The sequence below is a fragment of the Tachyglossus aculeatus genome, chromosome 3 (assembly GCF_015852505.1).
Source record: "Tachyglossus aculeatus isolate mTacAcu1 chromosome 3, mTacAcu1.pri, whole genome shotgun sequence".
In the NCBI taxonomy this organism is placed as follows: domain Eukaryota; kingdom Metazoa; phylum Chordata; class Mammalia; order Monotremata; family Tachyglossidae; genus Tachyglossus; species Tachyglossus aculeatus.
In genome coordinates, this window is record NC_052068.1 from 79,357,402 (window position 1) to 79,374,882 (window position 17,481).

Sequence of the window (17,481 nt, forward strand, 5' to 3'; positions counted from 1 at the left end):
CAGCTCAGGGGTCTCTTCTATGCCTTGTAAATCTGCCCTAAAATGCAGGCAAAGCTTTCTCCAAGATTCATTCATTGTCGATTGTTTTCTATGAACCTAATAGGGAAGGAGTGAAAAGGGTCTTGATATTTAACTATGGTGTTTAGCGAGAATTTTGGGGGCAGCCGGATGAATGCATAGGATAATAATAATGATGGTGTTTGTTAAGTGTTTACTATGTGCAAAGCAAAGTCATCAAACATTTCTTGAAGGGTCCCTTGGTGGTGGTTGTGACCAGGAATTTTTTTTTATGGTTTTCATTAAGTGCTTACTTAATGAAAGTACAAGCCAGGCACTGTACTACGCGCTAGGGTTGATACAAGTTAATCAGTTTGGACATAGACACTGTCCCACATGCGGCTCATAGTCTAAATCTCCATTTTACAGATGAGGTAACTGAGGATCTCAGCTTCAAAGCTCTCCATCACCTCGCCCCCTCCTACCTCACCTCCCTTTTCTCCTTCTACAGCGCAGCCCGCACACTCTGCTCCTCTCCCGCTAACTTGCTTTGTCCTATTCCATTGTTGACCTCTGGCCCACATCCTTCCTCTGTCCTGGAATGCCCCCCCTCCACACAATCCTCCAAACTAGCTCTCTTCCTCCCTTCAGAGCCCCACTGAGAGCTCACCTCCCCCAGGAGGCCCTCCCAGACTGAGCCTCCTTTTTCCTCTCCTCCACCTTTTCCTCCCCATCACCCCCTCCCTCCTTCTGCCCTACCCCCTTCCCCTCCCCACAGCACTTGTATATATTAGTTCATATTTATTACTCTATTTTATTTGTATGTATTTACTATATTTATTTTATTAATGATGAGTATATAGCTATAATTCTATTTATTCTGATGGTATTGACACATGTCAACTTGTTTTGTTTTGTAGTCTGTCTCTCCCTTCTAGACTGTGAGCCCATTGTTAGGTAGGGACCGTCTCTATATGTTGCCGATTTGTACTTCCCAAGTGCTTAGTACAGTGCTCTGCACACAGTAAGCAGTCAATAAATATGATTGAATGAATGAATGAGGCACTGAGAGGGTAAAGTGACTTGCCCAAGGTCACATGGAAGACAAGTGGCAAAGCTGGAATTAGAACCTAGGTCTTCCTGACTTCGAAGACTCTGTTCTATCCACTGCTTTGAGCGGTACATGATATGCCTGTACTTGAGGTAATTCAAACTCATGTGATGTTAGGGAAACAGGAGTAACTGCCATTTTCAGATTAGACTGGACTTTCACAGAATCTGATAATTATTCGTGAAAAACCAACCACCCCTAACTCATTCCCACAGGGTCTTCTGATCAAAAACCACAAGCATCAAGTGGTAGTGGAGTTAAACTTGGCTATAAGTTCTCAAAGCAGCAGAAACAGCCAGAGAAACTATCATTAAGGTTAATGCACATACCATTTGATTGATTGAACATATTTTAGGTTAAGAAATATAATCTAAAATAGTAATCTGGGTAATTTTGTGTATTAAAAACTGGAATGCTTCCAGAACATAACTAAAAGGACTAGTGAGACTCTTGTTCTTTGGGTTGTTAGACCTCAAATATAAACTGTAACATGTATTTAGACCATTGTTAGAAAAACAGCATATTACAAAATGAAAGTACTTGTGTGAGTGTTCATTGTTGAACTAAGAACTCCCATCAATAAATCCTAAGTGTTATGCATTTCCTAAATTTGGCAAATATTCAAATGCTTCCCATTATGTCTTTACAGTAAAAGACATTTTTTACTGCTAATTTTCTCTGAAGAAATCAAATGGTACATCTAGATGAGGTGTTGTAAAACTATATGTACCTAATTAATACATTTCGGGGAATTTACAAAATGTTAACATAAAATGCTGGGAAATGAAAAATATACTAATTTTAAAATAGCAGTTCCATCCTCTGCCAATTGTCAGCTGTGTGACTTTGGGCAAGTCACTTCACTTCTCTGTGCCTCTGTTACCTCATCTGTAAAATAGGGATTAAGACTGTGAGCCCCCCGTGGGACTATCTGATCACCTTGTAACCTCCCCAGCACTTAGAACAGTGCTTTGCACATAGTAAGCGTTTAATAAATGCCATAGTTATTATTATTATTATTATCCTTATTTATGCAAACAGACAAATATTCCCCTATCAAGTACATTTTAAAAGGCCTCTAAGAAAAACACAATGCAAATTCTTATTTATAGTTTACAGCGCGTAGCAACATTAATCTGAATCCTGGAGGTAATTTTACTCAGAACAATGTGTTTTCTTATAGTTTTCAAATTGGCATTTTTCATTTATAAGTCACTTTCTCTTTGCATTGATTTTGCGTCAAAAGTCTACAGGGAGCAGGCATATTTTGGGGAAGATTTTTTCCAGTGGGGAAAACAATATGCTTTGGATCCAAATCTGAATGGGTCAACCCAACCCGGGTTATGAAGCTGACATTAGCAGAAAGTCTTCTGTGAAGAGCTTTAATATTTTGTCAGAAGCATCCCTTTAACTCTGCCTCAGAGCCTAGCCAAGACCTCTGACATCAGCACATCAGGCTGATAGACAGTCTGAATTCTAGGCTTTGCTACTGCTTCCAGCCATTCAGACCTTCCATCTTTAACTCCTTGGAGGACATCAGAGTGGTCTCCAGTATTCTGACACACTAGCAAGTTGGGTCGGGGAGCATATGGAGATCAGTGGGGTGGGAAGAAACTTACCAAGTTTCTTCCCTCTTCTGCTTAGCCTCTACCTGGAATTCAAGGCGTGGATTCTGGCTCCTCTTCCAACTTGCTCTTTTGCCTCGGTAGGGTAAACAGTAAAGACACTTGCAAACTCATATGTGCCAACACTAAACTTGCAACTCAGAACCTCAGGCTAAAGGGGATGGAGTAAAATTGGGAGAGGTGGGGTGTGGTGGCTGAGTAGAAAGAGAGACTGGGGCCAGGTGCTGGGAACAGAACCAGGGCCTACAGCCCCTCCCAAACTGGAGCTCTCCTGCTCAGTACTCCCACTATTCCCCACTGCAGAGAAGGTAGGAGCAGTGGCATACCGCTATCCACCTCTGCTGTGAAGTAGTTTTCATACCAGAAACACTATTTTGGCAATTTATTTGACTGAAATTGAATTCTGACTTGTTTTGGTTTATTTTCACTCCTAGGTAGAAAGGACCCTGATGGTCCCTTCTCTGCTTTCAGCAGAAAATGAGAGGGTAGCCTGCACCTGATGAACTCCAGAGAACATGAAAGTCTCCACCACCTCTCTTAGCCATCCATTCCTGTATTTAGCACATGTAATCTCCTTCTATCTAATCTCAACCCTACCTGCCACCCATAAATTTCTTCCACATTTTCCTCAAAAAAGGTGAAGAGTGGGTCTTCATCCACTGGGAATAACTTATTTTCATAAGTCCAGAAAACAAATAACTGTGCTTTCTGAGCTTTGACATCCTCATTCTCAAAATAAGGAAAGACCACCTGCCTTTCAGGTATTTTATACGAATCATTTAATGATTCATTAATTAATTCATTCATTCAATTGTATTTATTGAGCGCTTACTGTGTGCAGAGCACTTGGGAAGTACAAGTCGGCAACATATAGAGACGATCCCTACCCAATAATGGACTCACAGTATAGAAGGGGGAGACAGACAACAAAACAAAACATTTAATCTTCCAGTAGGGAAAGAACTGGCAAGTTAAGGGGCCAGGAGGAGAAGGCATAAGTCAAGTTTGTGAATGTTTGATGTAAGCTCTTTCTAGCCCCATCTATGTGGGCGCTTACCACAATCCTCATTCAAAGAGAAAGGTGGCAGAGCTGAAAGGTGTAGAGTATGCCCTATGACTCACTTTTCCTACTTGCCAGGGGAATCCAAGAATTTTCCTGTCTCAACCCACACAGAGTCACACCTAATGCTGGGTGAATCGGGATAATTGCTCTGCACCCACTCTTTAGGTGCACTCAGAAGGTGCACCTTCTGCCTTTTATCATGGCAGGCCTTTCCTAGATAGTCTCTTTCACACAGGGACATGTGAGAAGGGGAATAAAATCAATCAGTGGTATTTATTGAGCACGTACTATGTGCAGAGGATTGTACTAAGAATAACGAGAATACGAATTTGTGAATTGAGAGAGTGGGTAGTGGATCACCTCACCAGGTTCCTCCTATCTCCATGGCACTTAGTGCTTCACTTCAGTTCCTGGCCTAGTCACCTTATTGACTGGCCATCTGCCCTAGCAGGAAGCTTAGTTCCAGAGCTTTAAAATTTTTGTCCCTGTCCTTTATATGGTAATCCCCTCACCGCCTTCATTTTCAATCCAATCAGTTCCAAAGGTCTTTTGGCTACTCTCTATTATAACCCATCAAGCAGCCTGGCCTAGTGGAAAGAGCACAAGTGTAGGAGTCAGAGGCCCTGGGTTCTAATGCCAGTTCCACCACTTGTGTGCTGTGTGACCTTAGGCAAGTCAATTAACTTCTGTGCTGTGACCTTAGGTGAGTCACTTAACTGCTGTGCCTCAGTTACCTCATCTGTAAAATGGGAACAAAGACTGTAAGTGCCTATATGGGACAGGGACTCTTTCTGACCCAATTATCTTGTATACCCAGTGCTTAGTATGGTGCTTGTGACAGAGTAAGTGTTTAATGAATGCCATAATTATTATCAAGCCACCTTTTCCAAGTTCAGGACCAGAAGCTGTCAAATCGTCTTTCCCTGGAATTCCTATTAGTCAAATTTGGGTGGAAAAAAATCAGTGCTCATACCCCCCAAAATCTCCAATTCCCAATTCCCAATGTACTAATAGGTCCTATTTCCTTTTACTTGGGTAAAAAATTCACTACAAAAAGTTAAATTTGGTCAAAATACTTTGGGACTGGCTGAAAACTGTTGGCCAATGAAGACTTTTATGTCTTTTTGCCTGATTGAGTGCTTAAGCATGTCTTCTAACTAAATGGGAATCTGCCAATGGATAACTGCTTTCCAGGAATCAATTAACCAATCAATCAAGGGCATTTATTCAACCCTTACTGTGTGTAGAGCACTGTATTAAGCACTTGGTGGGCTAGAGAACAACAGAGTTGGTAGATATGATCCCTGCCCACAAGGAGTTTACAGTTTCTGGAGAGAGACAGTCACTAGAATAAAATACAGATAGGGGAAAGAGTATAAGGATGTGCACATAGGTGTTGCGGAGCCGGGTGAGTACCAAAGTTCTTGAGGGGTACAGAGTCAAATGCATAGTCGAAGCAGAGGAGAGGGTACAGAGGGGAAATAAGGGCTTAGTCAAGGAAGACATTAGTGCCAGCCTACCCTGGATCTGGGCAGACAATCTATCAATCATTCAAGCAGGCAATTAGCCAGTCAATTATTAATTGCTTATTGTGTGCAGAACACTGTACTAAGCACTTGGAGAATTTAATAGAGTAGGTAAACACCAATCCCTGCTCTCAAGGATATTATGTGTAGCAGAGAAGAGGTTATAATCTAGCAGATAGCACAGGGGCCTGGGAGAATACAGAATATCTCTGTTCATTTAGTTCTCCTATAACATGAGGATTAAGTTCTTTAAGTTCCCCACATTAAGCAAAGCCTCGAGCGACACCGCACAGAGGCACCGAGCCATTTCTTCCAGCCTCACAACACGTTCTATCCAGAAGGCCAGACATTGTCAGTTGAATATTCCCTAATTCCCCAACAGTGTTCTGTGAAAAATATGGAGAGAAGACGCACGTTATTGGAGAACTGACTATTAGGGAAAGTTCCTGGGGTGGAACGGCATTAGCTATGTCCTCATGGCACTTTCTCCACTGACTTTTCTTTCCTTCCGAGAGTTGGATTTGTCTGGTCCAAATCTGAATCCATTAGATAAGCGGCTTTTAAAAATTCTCCTTGTCCCATTCAGATCTGACTAGTGAGTCTAAATGCTCAAAAAAAGAAGAGATAATAATAATAATAATAATTTTGGTATTTGTTGAGCACTTACTATGTGCAATGCATTGTTCTAAGCACTGGGGAAGATACAAGGTGATCAGGTTGTCCCATGTGGGGCTCACAATCTTAATCCCCATTTTACAGATGAGGTAACTGAGGCACAGAGAAGTTAAGTGACTTGCCCAAAGTCACACAGCTGACAAGTGGCAGAGCGGAGATTTGAACCCAGAGCTCTGATCAAACAGATTCCCTCCAGCTCAGTCTCAGAGCACCCAAGATTGCAAGAGAAAGCAGCCTAGGCTTCTTTCCCGATTAATGTCAAATTGTGCTAAAATAGTCGACTCTCAAAGAGGCCAAATGTCGTTCTGTTCTAGACACCATGAAACCACTCTGCAGGTGAACAATCAGCCACAGAAGAAGCTAGTGCCTTTTTCTTTGGACTTAGCTGCCTTTGGGCTGTGTGCCATTGTTCCAGGTGGATTTTCCTTATGCAGTGTTACCTGAAAGGCCAGCTCCATCTCTCCCCAGAGTGTTTCTGCCTGTATCCCATGGAGTTCTTTAGTGACTGCAGTGATTTTGTGGGTAAATGATGAGATTCGTCTAAAGAGGCCTTCTCTGCCTCAAATGGACCAGGGAATCCTTTTAAAAGAAAGGAAAACACCAAAGGGATTAAACTTGGGATCCCAAACCTTTGGCATTTCCCTGGCAATGGGAATGTATGCTTCTCCTCCAGCCTGTAACCTGGTCGAGAAGCAGTGTGGCTCAGTGGTTAGAGCACGGTTCTGGGAGTCAAAAGTACCTGGGTTCTAATCACGGCTCCACCACATATAATACTAATGATGGCATTTATTAAGTGCTTACTATGTGCAAAACACTTTTCTAAGCACTGGGGAGGTTACAAGGTGATCAGGTTGTCCCACGGGGGGCTCACAGTCTTAATCCCCATTTTACAGATGAGGTAACTGAGGCACATATCTGCTGTGTGACCTGGGGTAAGTTAATTCATTCATTCAATCGTATTTTTTGAGCACTTACTGTGTGCCAAGCACTGTACTAAGTGCTTCGGAGAGTACAGTACAACAATAAACAGACACATTCCCTTCCCACTACAGACTTCATGTCCCTGGGCCTCAGTTACCTCATTGGTAAAATAGGGATTAAGAGCGTGAGCCCCATGTGGAATAGGAACTCTGTCCAACCTGATTAACTTGTATCCACCCCAACACTTAGAACAGTGCTTGACATATATTAAGCGCTTAATAAGTACCATCATTTTTATTATTATTCTGGTTGTCCCCAGCCTCCTATAATCCTCTCTTACCCTCTATTTTTTTTTATCAGGGACTGAAATAAAACAAAACAGTCTGTCCCTTTTCTCATGGCTATCTGCAAGAATGCATCATTTATTTAACATATACAAGTGCCTGGGAGAAAGCCCAGTCTTAATAAATGTGGTTTTAAGGAGTGGCTCACTCTAGGTAAAGGGCTTTTCTCCTCTGCTGCTCTGCTAGTTGTGTTATTCATCAACTCTTTCTTCCAAATAGTCTCACCCCCTGCTAAGCCATCATCTTGTTCTGATGAGTCACTTAGACAACAAGGAGTTAGAGAAAAAGTGCAGCTTCATTCACTGATTCTGTTGGATCCCAATCAGTCTCATTCTCAAGCGATGGGAATTAAATGCTAATTGCAATTATTAAGGGAAGAAATTTCTAGGAAAAATATTCATGTCATGTCACATTAACTGAGAAACTACATATACCGCAGCCTGTGTCAGTCAAGGATGTACGTGGAGTTCTTATTTAAGAAAGGGATTTTGCTATTGCGGTCCACTGCATCAGGACCAGATGTTGTCTAGTTCAGCTTATAATACGCAGTGAAATTTGAAAAATGTTAAATAGAAAGTTCAGTTCTCTGAATGCTCAATAAATTTGCTGTGGGACTGAAACAATTAATGCGAAAATAAGCAGTAACAAACACACACACAGACCATGGAAGAATGGAATCCCAGGTGGGTTTTTCATAATGGATTTTGTAATTACCATTCCCATTCCTCAAGAATTCAAAATGTTTGTGGCAACAAAAGCAGAAATCCCAAACTAAATCACAAGCATATAAAGAAGAAAGTTCCTGTTAGTGTCAGCACTGTATTAGCTCCATGAGATCAGGTTGAGAGAGATGCCTGACACAAAGTGCTTAGTACAGTGCTCTGCACACAGTAAGTGCTCAATAAATACAATTGAATGAACAAAGTAGGTACAATGTAGAGATTAAACAAGGCCAGCAGCAATGCAATGCCAATGTTTCTTGTCTTATTCTTCTCCCAGGGGACTATTTTGGAATACGGGTTCTGATAACCTCAGGGCATGAGAGTTTGGTACTTCTAAATCTAGCAAGGATACTAACCGACAGCACATATGTCCTAGCAAAACTGGCATGCTAACTTGGGAATTGGCAAAGTGAAACTCCAGCATATGTGGGTGGGGAAGCTCCACACATGAGCATGAAATCTGTTTGCTAATGGTAACATTCTAAGCTACAGATACTACTGTGACTTTCCACCATTTCAAAGATCTTTGTTCTTGTCATTTGACCATTAGAATTCCAGCAGTGACCAAAATGCCAATTTAAATGATCAATACAAATACAGTGTGTCTTGAAAGAAACCCAAGACTGAATAATAGGCTAAATGATAAAAATTTCAGACACCTCATTGTAGAGTAGCTCTCTGAGAATTTCTCTGACATGCCAATCAAATTAGCCCAGCTAAAATACAATTTGATGAACTTTAAAAGAAGAAAAGTGGAACCAAGAAATCTTACTACTGTGACTTTTAAGAAAACCATATAACCTCTTGGTTCGTCTGTTTTCCCGCCTTTAAAACGGGGATGATAGCTAATGATTATAATTGATCACTGTTAGCAGAGTTGGTTATTTGGGCTGGAACTGTAGTACAGTTCATCTCTCAGTGATGAGACTCTCCTTCCTTCCTCTCTCTCCATCTTCTGTACTGCCCTAAAATCCCAACTTCTTCAAGACTGGATAGTGTATCAGCAAGTAGCCACCCTTAGCTCTTAAGCATTTTATTCCTACTCTCAGCACTTAGAACATATGAAAATACTTTATTTGCATTTTCATTTGTATACTCAATTATTCATTACCAATTTCATCACAATACATTTGCACTAAAAAGCTCTGACAGGAATCTTTCTGGGAATAGGAAGCAGTGAAATTCCACAGACATTTCTGGAGTCAGTTTTCTCACCTTTCTTTTTGAAGATTTTGGGCTCCTCAAAGTCCTTGGGCCATATGCTAAGGTGAAAGGCCATGAAGATTTTTAAGTAGTAAGTTTCCTGCTTATAGGTCTCTGCCATTTCAATTACATAACAGATCTAATTCTGTTGGGGCTACAGTAATTGTAAGACGTGTCATATAATCAATCAATCATTCATATTTACTGTATGCAGAGCACTGTATTAAGTGCTTGAGAGAATACTACATGATAGAGTTGATAGACATGTATATAAACTCAGAATCCAATGGGAAATAGCCTATGGCAGAAGGAACTGTAGGTTGGACATTTTGGAAGAGACCATTTGCAGGCAAAGAAAAGCTTACACATTAATGAAGAGCAACAGCATATGCTAATATTATTGAAACTTTGCAATTTCCAGTAATGAAAGCAAAGAGGGTAGTAGCAATGCCAGCTGTTGTAAAGGCAACAGCAGAATGGCTTGGGTTCCACATCCTCCCTGGAACAGCAGACCTGGAGCTGCCTTCAAAATCATGCCTGCATGAGGTGACCACTTGCACCCCAAACTGCATTTTCTCCCCTCGATGCTAGAGTTAAAAAATCACTAATAAAACCAATTGATTTCTGATGCTGAGATGCTTTGTCAAGCACATTGAAAAAAAACTCCTACAAAAGTAGGAAGAACTTTCCTTTTAAATTAGCATTTCTATTCTGTAAACATTTTTTCCTCTGCAGTCATTTTCAGAGCATTACTTAACCCCCAGAAATCCCTCCCGAGGGTGAAGATGTAAAGAGACTGTCTGAGAGACAGACAGTGGTAGCGGTCAGAATGGTGCCCAGTACTGGGGTCAGACCACTCTGTAACTCTTTATACAAAGCTTTCTCAGAAGATGATTTAATCATGTTCACTCCTGGGGATATAGGCCCCAAGATTCTTCAAAACTCAGATTTAGAAAATTGAACATAATTATCTGCTTGAATATAATGCTTAAAAATATGGTTGCAGGGCCACAGCATCTTGGTTTAAAGTAGAACTACAAGTAATAAAAGTGTTAATGACACTGGTTTTCGTTAAGTGCTCACTGAACTGCATTAAGCTCCAGGGTAGGTAGATAATCAGGTTGGACACAGTGCCTGTCCCATACAAGACTCACAGCCTAAACAAGAGGACTAATAGGTACTGAATTCCCATTTCACAGTTGAGAAAACAAATACAAACTGGTAGACTCCTAGGCACCTCTTTCAATGTCACCTCCAACTCCAGCAGCTGCTACGGCTGTCACTGCCAACCCTCTAATTCTGCCCTGCCACCCAACCCCACCCTAACTTGAAGGGAGGAGATAGGACAGTTCAGGACCAGATGGAGGAGAGAAGGTAAAGGTTTTTTCACCAGTCACCCTCCTCAACCTTCCCCCATCTAGCTCTGCTCCATGCCTAATGCAGTTGCTCTGATTAGAATCAAAGGGGAAGGAAAGAAGTAGCTCAGGTAGCTCAAAGTGGGCATGAGGGAGACAGAAAAGCAACCTGAAATAAAGGAGGGTAAGAATGGGAGGGAGATGAGAGCAGTAGGTAGGATGGGATCCGGGTGAGCCCAGGGGAGTAGGGAGAGTCAGAGAAAGGGAAGGCAAAGGAAAGAGGAATAGGGTGGGAGTAGAGGCAGGAAGGGAGAGTAGGGGGCAGGAAGGAAATAAATATCCTGCAGCAAACGGATAAAATGTCAGGGGCAAAATTTATGAATGTGGAAGTATGTCTGCAAACAATATAAGCATGAGTCCCCGAGTTGCACGTGTTGTGGGGTGCTTCTGGACTGTGAGCCCGTCGTTGGGTAGGGACTGTATGTTGCTGACTTGTACTTCCCAATTGCTTAGTACAGTGCTCTGCACACAGTAAGCGCTCAATAAATACGATTGAATGAATGAATGGAACTTGGGGTGTTACTGTACTGATATCCAACCTTGTTCCTGAATTGTACTTTCTATGCATTTAGTACAGTGCTCTGCAAACAGTAAGCGCTCAATAAGTATGATTGAATGAATGAATGAAACCTCATACATGGATGAGAGGGAGACCTGGTCCCCCTACACGTAGTTTCTTGAACGGATTCACTATAGTAATATAGTTATTTGAGAGGCAGCATGGCTTAGTGGATAGACTAGTGGCCTGGAAGTCAGAAGGACCTGAGTTCTAATCCCAGCTCTGCCATTTGTCAGCTGTATGTCCTTGGGCAAGTCACTTCACTTCTCTGTGCTTGTTACCCCATGTGTAAAATGGGAATTGAGACTGTGAGCCCCATATGGGACAGGAACTATGTCCAACCTGATTACCTTGTATCTAAAATACCATAAGAAATAATAATAATGATGATGATGGTGTTTATTAAGCATTTACTAAGTACCAAGCACTGTGCTAAGCTTGGTTGGTTATAAAATAATCAGATCGGACACAGTCCCTGTCCCATTTGGGGCTCACGGCCTGAAAGGGAGGAAGAACAGGTATTTTATCCCCATTTTACAAATGAGGGAACTGAGACACACAGACATTAAGTGACTTGCCCAAGCTAGCCCTACCAGTACGGGATTGGAAGTGATGGAACTAGAACTCAAGTCTTCTGACTCCCATTCCTTCGCTTGTTCATTTCTCTGATCTGTGCAGTATGATTCTGGAACACACTTGATTTATTAACAAAGCCCAAGCTATCTTACATGTGGAAGTGCTAATAGCTTTTCCTTATTCCAGTGTTAGAATGGACCAGGGTTAGAGAATACTTGGTAAATTCACACTCTCTGATATCAAGAATGTAGAACTCTGAAAAGCAGCATGGTCTAGTGGATAGAGCATAGGCCTGAGGGTCAGAAGGATCTGGGTTCAAATGCTGGCTCTGCCACTTGTCTGCTGGGTGACCTTGGGCAAGTCATTTCACTTCTCAGTGTCTCAGTTACTTCATCTGAAAAATGAGGATAAAGACTGGGAGCCCCATGTGGGACATGGACTGGGTCCAACCTGATAAGCTTGACTCTAACCCAGTGTTTAGAACAGTACCTGGAAAATAGTAAGTGCTTAAAATATACCATTTAAAAAAAAACCTCTGCATAAACCTGGGCCTGATCCAATGGCCATGTTAGGCTTTATTCCCCAAAAGTTGATCAGACTTGAACTAGTGAATGATGGCCCAAGAATATACCATTTTCAGGTCACCTATACCCATGGGAGGGGGTGGGGAGGGATACCTCAGCTTCTGTAAAGCAGATCCCGCACCGCATATGTTGTAAACATGTGAGGTTCGGCACATGAAGAGGGTGTCCATGTACCCACCCAGATGAGCTCCCAGCAGCTCCCAAGACGAACTGGGCATGAGGGACTCCTGGAAACTGAAAGGGGCGTCTCTGGACCTGACTTATAGAAGGATGAATGTTGAATAGGGGCTATAAGTTCATTATGGGCAGGGAATGTGTCGGTTTATTACTATATGGAACTCTCCCAAGCATTTAGTACAGTGATCTGCCCACAGTAAGTGCTCAATAAATATGATTGACTGACTGCTGACTGACAACAAGGCCCTATTCCAGTCAGGCACAGGGCAGGTCAATCAGCCAGGCAGCCCCAAGGGTTCAGGTCAATCAATCAATCAACCAAAGGTATTCACTGAGCACTGACTGTGCAGAACACTATACTTTAGTATACGTGGGAGAGTACATTACAAAAGATGAGGTACAGACAAACCCTGGCCACAAGGAGCTTACAATCTAGAGTGGGGAGCAGATATTCAAATAAATTACAAATGGATATATAGGTAAATGTTGTGGGGCTGTAGGAGGAGTGAATCAGGATCCTACCAAATTGGGTTTTTCACTCCAGACATAGCTGTTTGTATGTTCCTCTGGACAGGATGAAAGGATGGACATTCTTGGGCTCTCGGTTTACACTTTGGGACCTGTTGGGGAAAGTCAGTGTTGCCACGAGATTCTGCTCCCATTGGCTGAAGCAGCCTTGCCATTCAACAACTTCTACCATTCAGGAAGGAGCTTGATGTCATGTGAGTGAGTTACATAAAAAGAAGTCTTTCTTTGATATGTGCCATGGATGTCACATAAAAATAGATATCAAAAAGGATGCCACTCCATGAGATCCACTAGATTGTAAATGCCTTGAAAGCAGGGATCATATCCACCAACTCTACTGTACTCAACAGAACAATTTGTACAATAATCACAGTAAAGTCGCCTATCATAGCATTCATTAACTGACTCGATGGTGATGCTCTCAGTTTTATCTAGTGGGAGAATATGGAATGGAGTCTGCCTTACTTTTGAAGCAAAAAAAGATTCTACTTTATCAATTGTGGAATAATAACATCTGGATTTATTTATACCTTCTTTAAAAGCTCTAAAGAAACTTTTACCTATGCTGTGTATGCTTACAACATCCCTGAGAGATAGTGTTAAGTTTACATTTTGTGAGACAGGGGACACTTTGCTAAATTTAAAATAAGAAACATTAGGAGCCCTTTACCAATCCAAGCATTCAAATGGAACAAAAGAGATGTGGAATCTGGCCAGACTCCAAAAGGTAACTTTGCCTGAGTTCTTTAAAAGGACTATAAAATTCTGATTGCACCTGTCTGCTAACAAGAAATATTTTAATTGGAAGTACAATTGAAAAGAATGCAAGGACTTAAATTCAAATAGAGATATAAAACTGAGTTTAATTCCAGGAAACCCCAAAATAGATCATCAGACTTCCCGGGCCTACCCTACACTTCCACCAGCATAATCAGGGGATAGCAACTTAACTGTATGAAACTTTCTCTGCAAAGCTAGATGAAGCCCCTTCTCATTCCACCAGCACCAGGAGAAAATAGCAAGAGATTTTTGTCTCTATTTCCAAGAGAACTCTGAGGTTTGACTCCATCCAGGACCACCGCTTATTTTGATTCAAAAGGGTAGTGAGTCAGTCCCTTCACTTCCAGGGAAATGTAATTTCTCCTCTCCTTCCCTGCAATTCCCTTGTCTACCCTCAGGATATTTTGAACACACACAGTTCTCACCAAAAACTGACTGTAATACAGCACAGACTAACACATAAGTAATGGCAGATACTGCTATCTTCATTTAATGATTAGGGAAAGTGAGGCATTAATGACTTGTTCAAAGTCACCCAGAGTGATTGGCAGAGACGAGTTAGCTTAAATGGTGAATTTTCCTGGTTTTCTCATAAAAGATATGGCAAACGTCCTACCACCTACTGCAAGCTGGAAACATAAGTCATAGTTCACACTTTTGATGAAATCATAAACCAATATTTCAGGGCAAATGAATCAAACAACAAGCTGTTGTTCTAGCAACCAACAGGAAACTTTGGGTGAAAAAATCTTAAATGTTGCACCCACACTATCTTATAACACTTTTTCTGCCTAAAAATTCATTTCTTGAGCCTTGTAAAACCTTCATTGATATTCAGATTACTTGCAAAAAGTACACATCAGTTTTTTTAAAAAAAAACTGAAAAAATGTCAAAACTAAGTTCTTGAAATAGGGTAGTATATTGTGTTCCACAGATGACTATGAATTCTTCCTTAGTGTTTTTCGTATGTGTGCTTTTGTAACTGAACAGTGGTGTTCAACAGTGCAGTTGGGACAGTCTTATCTGGATTTCTTAAGTTCAGAAATGGAAATGTTATAATTGTAGATATAGAGTTGGAAAGTTATCGCTGTTCTTATAAAAATCAATTCCTCTGCTTGTCTTGTCTTATGCTGTCAAGTTGTCTCCGACCCATAGCCGCACCATGGACATATCTCTCCTCGAGCACCCCACCTCTATCTGCAATCGTTCTGGTAGTATATCCATTGAGTTTTCTTGGTAAAAATATGGAAGTGGTTTACCATCACCTCCTTCTGCACAATAAACTTGAGTCTCCACCCTCAACTCTCTCCCATGCTACTGCTGCCCAATATGGGTGAGTTTTGACTTGTAGCAGATTGCCTTCCACTCACTAGCCACTGCCCAAGCTAGGAATGGAATGGATATGCCTCTACTTGACTCTTCCTCCCTTGGTTGAGACTGGTAGAGTACTGGAAACTCTCCAGGTGCCATCCTGAGAGGTTATTCTTCTGCTACCTTCAGATAATTGTCTTTAAGATAATAGGAAAATCAAGGGAGACTATGTACTTTGGGAAATTAGCTTATTTTTAAAACATTTCTCTAGTGATTAGTACTTATGGGACTATCTAGTATACCGTTTCTGAGGACTGAGAGTCAGCGTGGCTTAGTGGAACGAGTCCAGGCTTGGGAATCAGAGGTTGTGGGTTCTAATCCTGATTCTACCACTTATCAGTTGCATGACTTTGGGCAAGTCTCTTAACTTCTCTGGGCCTCAGTTCCCTCATCTGTAAAATGGGAATGAAGTCTGTGAGCCCTACGTGGGACACCTTGTACTACCCCAGGGCTTAGAACAGTGTTTTGCACATAGTAAGTTTTTAACAAATGCCATTATTATCATTATTATAATTGGTAAAACTAGGGCTGAATGTATCGACTGGCTATAATGTGTAGAAACCTGTCCTAAGTGCTTGGCAGCGTATGGTAGAATTATGGAATTAGTAGACAAAATCTGTGTCCTCAAGGAGTTTACCATCTAATGGGAGAAAAAGATACTACAATAAAATGCAGACTGGAGGAAATTATATAGCAAAAATTATGTTCAAAAGTGCCTGTGGGAGGTTTTAATACCCAAGTGATTAGGTGTTGCAGAAGTGCTGAGGAAGGCTACCTGGAGGTGGTGTAATTTAAGGAGGGCTTTGAGGATGGAGAGAGCAGTGCTTTGCTAGAAATAAAGATCAAGAGAGTTCCAGGCCAGAAGAAGCGTGTGAGTAAAATGTTAGCAGAAGGAGCAAGAGAATAAAGAATAGTAAGTGTGTGAAGTAGGTGTAGTGGGAGAAGAATGAGGGTAAGTAGGAGGGAGTTGATTAAGTGCCATAAAGTCAGTGGTCAGGAGTATCTCCTTGATGCAGAGAGGAATGTGCAAACCTTGGAGGTTTTCGGTGATTGGATAGATGTGTGCAGAAGGAAGTGGAAAAATAATCTGGACCGCAGAATGAAGTATAGACCAGAGAGGGGAGAAGCTGGAAGCAGGGTGACCAGTGAAAAGGTTCATGCAGTAGGCAAGCCTGGATATAACAAGTGCCTGGACTAGCATGGGGTAGTTTAGATGGACAGCACAGGACAGATTCTGGAAATGTTACGGAGGAAGAACGAAAAAGGTTTGGTAAGACCGAATATGGGAATTGAAAGAGAGGGAAGAGTGAAAGATGATGCCAAGCTTACGGACTTGCAAGATGGGGAGGAGGATGGTATTGTCAATTGCAATGGAAAAGTTAGGAGAGGAGAGGATTTGGGAGGGAAAGAAGGAGTTCAATCAGACATATTGGGCTAGAGGTGCTGTTGAGGCATCTGTATAGAATGCCCTTGTTAACAGGAGGAATGCGAGATTGTGGAGAAGCAAAGAGGTTGGGAAAAGTAAAGTAGGCTTCTCAGTCATTCCATAGAGGTGGTCATTTAAATTGTGGTTGCAAAGGAACACCCAAAGAGAATCCTTGTTGACTGAGCGGACCCAGACTTGAGCCAGGAGGGACACCTATAGCTACGGAGTTGGTGAAAGAAAGGAAGGGTCAATGAAAGAGACAGAGAAGGTGTGGCTAGAGAGGTAGGAGGGAGAAACTAAGGCTAGATAGTGTTTTCAGGGAGAGGGAGTGGTTCACAATATCAAATGCAGCCAAGAGGTCGAGGAGGATTAGGATAGAGTAGAGTCTGTTGGTTTTGCCAGAAATACATCACTGATGACCATGAAGTGAATGGGGTGAAAGACAACGTAGAGGATCAAAGAAGGAGTTGCAGGAGATAAAATAGAAGCATCACCTGCTAGTAATTAACACTAGCACTTGTTAACACTTTCTGAGCAGGTCAGTAAAGCAATGCTAGCAACCAAGAATAAGGTTTAGGGTTCCCTACTTAAAATATGAAATTACAAATGAATTTCCAGTGGGAAGTCATCACTGGTGAATGATTAACTATTCCTGGATTTCTCTTTCAACGCAACATGAATTATGGTATTTGTTAAGGGTTTATTTACCATGTGCCAGGCAGTGTTCTAAGCACTGGGGTAGATACAAGTTAGTCAGTCAGTCATATTATTGCATGCTTACTGTGTACAGAGCAGTGTGCTTAACGCTTGGGAGAATACAATTTAACAACAAACCGACACATTCGCTGCCCACAGTGGAGTCAGGTTGGACACTGTC

General features: G+C 41.7%; 1 non-coding gene across 1 annotated transcript; it reads right to left on the reverse strand.

Moving 5' to 3' along the window:
• Positions 1-15,150: 15,150 nt before the first annotated feature.
• On the reverse strand, positions 15,151-15,288 carry LOC119925970. Its single transcript, XR_005449890.1, has one exon. It is a non-coding gene; the product is annotated as a small nucleolar RNA SNORA7 (small nucleolar RNA).
• Positions 15,289-17,481: the final 2,193 nt, after the last annotated feature.